The sequence below is a fragment of the Martes martes genome (genome assembly GCF_963455335.1).
Source record: "Martes martes genome assembly, chromosome: 12".
NCBI lineage: Eukaryota > Metazoa > Chordata > Mammalia > Carnivora > Mustelidae > Martes > Martes martes.
In genome coordinates, this window is record NC_137900.1 from 1694008 (window position 1) to 1699898 (window position 5891).

Below are 5891 nucleotides of genomic sequence, written 5' to 3' on the forward strand. Positions count from 1 at the left end.
GGAGGTGCTAGGAATTGGGTGGCTTCCCCTGGACCCCAGCCTACCCAGAGGAGCTAGGGTCAGAATGAGCGAAACAACAATTCCTGCTGTTTCTAGTGTGGTGTTTTCTTGATTGGGCGTTCACTGGGTTGCCGCAGATCCTTGACTGGTTTCCAGAGTTCCCACGGAGATATCTCGCTCAGACTGTCGTCATTTACTTGGTGTTTCTGAGCGGAACAAGGGCCTGGGGCTCCCCGGTTTGCCATCTTGCTTGAGTCTTTGGACTCACGTATCCTTCTCACTGGTTCAGAACGTGAGTGGGGCGGAGGGGGCGTTTCCGCACTTGCCCACTCAAGTCTGTTTCGGCCTAAGGTCCTGGGAGGGCCATGAATGAGGGATGCATGCTGCCCTTCGGAGGGTGGACGAACGAGAATAAGAGCTAATAAACACAAAATGGAGACTCATTCTGCTCTAGGCTGCGGAGGGAGCAGGATCTGGGGGCTCGGTGATGGGAGGTGTCAGAGTTCACCGTAACCAAGTGCTCCAGACTGAGGGATCAAGAAACAGAAATCTGTTGCCTCCCAGCTCCAGAGGCTAGAATTCTGGAAACTGGAATGCAAAGGCCTGGGGGCTTCATGCCGTTGTCAGGACCAGGCTCCCTTTGAAACCTGGCGGAGTTGTCTTGCTTCTGGCATTTGCTAGAAATTCTTGGCATCCCTCGACTTGTGGATGTGTCACTCCTGTCTCTGGCTTCATTGCCCCACAGCTGTCCTCTCCCTGTACACCCTCCTTTCCTTAGAAGAACACGAGTCAAATGGAAGTGAACGCCTACCCTCCTCCAGGACGAGCTCATCTTAACTTAACTATTTCTGCAATGAACCCATTTCCAAGTAAGGTACATTTTGGGTTATTAGTAGCCAGTATGTCGCTTGTATTTTGGGGGGAGGGCACAATTCAACACTTAGCAGGTGCTGCAAGTTTAAATTGGGTGGCCGGGGAGACCTCCTTGGAGAACACAGTTAGCCGTGGGCTTGAGTGGAATGGCCTGGGCCCGCTGAGCTCACAGAGCCGATGAAAGCACGTGCAGCAGCCTCGATGGGAGGAAGGCCTTGAAGCATTTGGGGAACTGGAAGGAGGCCAATTAAGCTGGCCCCTGAGAGCAGAGGAAGAGGGGTAGGAGAGGAGGCTGGAGTGCCTTGTGAGCCACCATCAAATCTGGGCTGGAGTCTAAAAGCTCTGGGATGCCGGTCCAGGGTCTGCCTGCTCCGCTCCTCCGGGCTGCTGGCAGAACAGACTGGAAATCGTGACCAGCGATGCGAGGAGTGGCTCAGGCTCATCAAGGCCGTCTTCAATCTTTTCAGTTCTTCAGAGAGGACAATAGTGAGGGGGGACAGTAAACCTGTTTCTCTACATGTTCTGTGGGTAGAAAAGGGAGCAGTGACGATGTGGGAAAGCGGACACTTACAAGGAGGGTGATACAAGGAAGGTGATCCTGAGCTCGGGGCAGGACTGAGGTAGGGCTGACAGTGGCAGAAGGGGGCGCGCTGGAAGCATTTCCCGCTGTCCTGCAATTCACCACCGAGCCCGCGGGCAGGATGTGGGAGAGAAGAAAGTCACTGGGACAAGGAGACCAGGGACATAAGAGAGCAGAGAGTGGGGTGACCGGATGGCCCTGGATCCACACGGAGAGCAAGCCCACTAGACCCAAAGGATGACAGGTGACCCAAAGGACATCAAGACGAAGGGAACAGGCCGGTACAGTCGAGAAGGAGCTGGGATCCTGCAGGTCCAAAGCTACGGCTTGGGAGACGCGGCTCTGAGGTTACGGACCTAGCGAAGCGCGGAAGGAGAGACCGTCTCTGCTTGAGAGGCTACAGGAGATGCGGGGCGGGTCCACAGTCAGGGCTTCACGAGCCCAAAGGTTGGCCGGCTTCTACAAAGAAGTTTGGAACGCAGGGAAGCTTGATGGGTAAGACGCAGGTGGAGGGTTTGGGGGGGAGGGAGAGCATGGGTGTTGGCGGGCTGCATCCAGGGACAGGCAGAGCAGGTTAAGAGCACAGAGCCGCATTTCGTGGCTGTCCTCATCTGTGTGTGTTCACTAATATTTCAGGAGACCGAGAGAACGAGGTCAACCTTAGATAAGGCAGGGATGAGAAACTCTCGAGATTACAGGGAACAGATGTCAGCTTTGGCATCTGTGTACCCTCGGGAGGCTGAAAAGATTAAGAACAGATAGGAAGCATGATGCCTGGGCCTTGTCATAGCAGCCCTGGGGGAGGGAGGAAGAACAGAGGCAAAGCCTCCTTAGACTTAAAAGCACCCAGGACAGCTGGGTAGAGCCTAAGGGATGATGAAATATAGAGAACCAAGGTGAAAACCAAGGGAATAATGAAGGAGCCTCACCCTCTGTAAAAAAAGACCTGCCTTCGAGATTCTTCACTCACAGAGAGGGGACGCTCATCTCTGGACATCATCCCTGGATGCTGAGGTACTGTTGCAGTGCGCAACAATAGCCACCGTCCAGGACTGAAGCCTGGTGCTCCTGCGTTCGGTGTCTTGCTCTCGAAGGCTCTCAGCTGACTCCCTTCCTGGGAATGGCCTCAGAAAGGGCCTGGAGGAGGACAGCCTGTGATGACTAATCCCACAGCAGTTCTGGATGTGGGGTATCTCTCCAAAGGGCCAACCCAATGTCAGGGCCAGTGAACTCACAGACAAAAATCAAAAGAAAACTTCATTTTCTTCTTGCCTTTTGCGGGAAGACTTTATTTTCTGGGGCCCAGGCTTCCCTTTCTCCGAGTAGATGTACAAGGCTTTTCACACTGCAGGGCTAAGGACTTAGTATGTAAGGTCTGGCCCGCCCAGGGATCAGACTTCATGGGAGGAAGTCTGGATTGGAGAGGGCCAGGTCTGCAGGTGGACGTCCTGACTGGCACGGCCGCTGGGAGACACGGTGTCCTCCCGGCGGCGGTGTCCTGCACCCCACACTTACGTGGTAAGCCCTTAGAAGGGACAGCTGCACGGACGGGGACAGGAGGGCTGCTACCCTAGGAGACCCCCTGCACGATCAGAAACGTCGGGGGCGGAGGGCGCTGTGCTAGCACATTCCACCCCGGCGCCCCCCTTTCTACAATTTTTAAGGAGATCGGTTGACACGGCACTTGTTAAAAATATGATTGAAGAGCATACGTGAGCGTCGCAGGTTTCAGACTCTGCCACGCGGCACCAGGATCCCCGGCTTGTTTGGTAAGCACCTGCGGCAGCCCCCCACCTTCAGTTTCTGAGTCTGGGTGAGGCTGAGACGCGCGTTACCTTCCCAGTGGCTGCCCGCACCGCGGAGGCCCAGACCGGCGTCTCAGAGAAAACAGGAGGAAAATGAGCCAGTGACACACGGAAGGAGCCCAGTCCGAAGGTGTGTTTTTTCATTACGTGTGCTTGCCCAGCAGCCGACCGGAGCCTCTCCTGCCTAATCCCCCTGGCTCCTGCCCCAGTGTTAGGCTTGGGCTCTGCTTCTGTGGACCTGTGACACCAGGTCCTAAACGGAGCCCTGCCGGCCTGGGGGAGGAGCCAGGGGGTGTGGCCCCTTGGACAGTTTGTGTAATGCACAAAGGTGACCAGCAGAGGGCAACAGTGAGGTCGGGGTTCAGCAGGTGCCCTGCACCCACCCTGCTGGGATGGGAACCTGGCATGGCTAGCACCTTCTGCAGGAAGGTTCTTTGCACAAAGAGTCTTCTGCCCCTCAAGTCCTGCATTGTCTTGGGAGCGAGGGGAAGAGTGTGTCCACCCAGAGAGAGGGTTAGCCAAGTCTTAGGTGCAGAGTGCAAAGTGGGACCAAGCTGAAAAAGCTCCTTTTACAGCCCCCAAAAGGTCCTGGGGGCTCACGTGTGATTCCGAGAGAAGGACAAGGCTTCCTCTAACTGAGGGATGCTGGACTGGCTAACCTGGTTTCAATTTGCTTTAGAAAATAGAAGTATGCATGTTTCTCTGACCCGAACGCATCACCAACTGTTATCAGTCTCTGCACTACCTAGGTGGCTGAGCTCGGTGGGCTCCTGCTCGAAACAGTCTTAGCACGACCCGGGGACCCGTTAGAATTGCGTGCCGTGGAACCCCACTCCCGCTGATTTGGAAAACCTGCGGTGAGGCTCAGCTGGCCGTGCTGAACGTGTGAAGAGTTTGAGAGACACTGGCCTGACGCTGCCCACGTCCAGCAGGCTTAGAGATCTCGTGGAGGATCTTAGGAAGGTCGGATTTTAGAAGCAATCTGCTCCTTCGGGCCGGTGAAAAGTCAGGGCTTGTGGAATGACATCATTTGAAGCGCGCTGCTCCTGTTTACACGGGGCCCTGGGGCCCGTGCGACCCATTCTCAGAACAAATAATGATTGTAGGTGGCAAAGTGCAGATTCTCCTGCAGTGTGCAATGTGCAGAATCCCCTGGCTCCGTTCCCCAGCTCCAGATCCTCGCTCCTTCCAGCCCTGGGCTCAGACGGGCTCTCTGCCTTCAATACTTCCACACTGTTAAATTCCTTTGCCATTTCCTACCTAGTCCTCAACTTTATTTCACCATTTAACCTGGTAACCTACGTTTCAGGTTGTCGTGGAAAACAACATCTCGATTTGTTAGCCTGTGAGGTCCTTTCGGATTCCAGAAATCATCAGCATCCCTGCGCTGTCCCCTGGGATAGCTTTGTACTGAAGAGGAGACCCTGCTGAAATGGCCACCCCACCTTCCTGCATCACTAAAAAGGGGGTAGACTTGCCCATAGCAGCCTTCAGTGACTTTGGCCCCCACATTCCAATGGCCTTAGCTCCTAGGTCAAGATGAGGGTGAACCAGTGTCAAAAATAAATTTTCTTGAGGGCACCTGGGTGGCTCAGTGGGTTAAGCCTCTGTCTTTGGCTCGGGTCGTGATCCCAAGGTCCTGGGATCGAGCCCCACATTGGGCTGTCTGCTGAGCAGGGAGCCTGCTTCCTCCTCTCTCTCTGCCTGCCTCTCTGCCTACTTGTGATTTCTCTCTGTCAAATAAATAAAATATTAAAAAAATAAATTTTCTTGATTATAATTATCATGCTAAGTAAGATTTTAAAATCACGTATTTCCTGTGAATAATGCAGGAACATACTTTGTAAATGAACATCAAAGGATAGGGCAATTTGAAATTATACAGCCATTCAACACAGGTTTAAACAGGTAAATGGGATTCTATGAGCTAAATCAAAATTTAAGAACAACCGAACACTGCCTGAGTCTCTTGGGAAAATTGGTATTAAAAAAAAAAAAAAGAATGAGTTATAATAGGGCAAAAGACTATTCCTCAGAGCTGTAGTTTACTGTCCATACTCCATCAGTGCTACAGGCAAGCGTTGAAAACACGTTGGCACCGAACTGTTGGCCATAAATCTTCTATCCTGCTGATTCACGTGTTTCCGATCAATGCTTCTTGGAGAACATGGCTTATCCACGCCAGAAAATAAAGCTGATTATTTCCTCCAAACGCTAATGGGGAACTACTCAGTGGAAAGGCCAGCCCAGCCCCAGACTGCCCACGGCGCTTTTGTCACAGGAGTCTATTAAATGAGAACGTACTAACCTGCGCCGTGTGGGGGGCTCTGGGCACGGCCGGATTTCACCTGCCCTCTCACCGAGCAGGTTTCTAATTTAGTATCTGGACGTTGCAAGCGAAGCTTAGGAGGTTCGTAGCGCGCGCAGCTGCTGATGCGAAGGATCTAAAACAAAAGAACCCGGTGCACTTTCAATGGAATGATTTTAATTCCTTGAATTCTCAGAAAATCCCATTCCTGGCCATCTATTCCAGGAGCATGCAGTAGGCGGCACCTAAAAGCTCTTGGGAGGCGAGCAGGCGCCATTTGAGCAAAAGCCGCGGCGGCTGCAGCAGCGGGCAGGGCTCGGAAGTC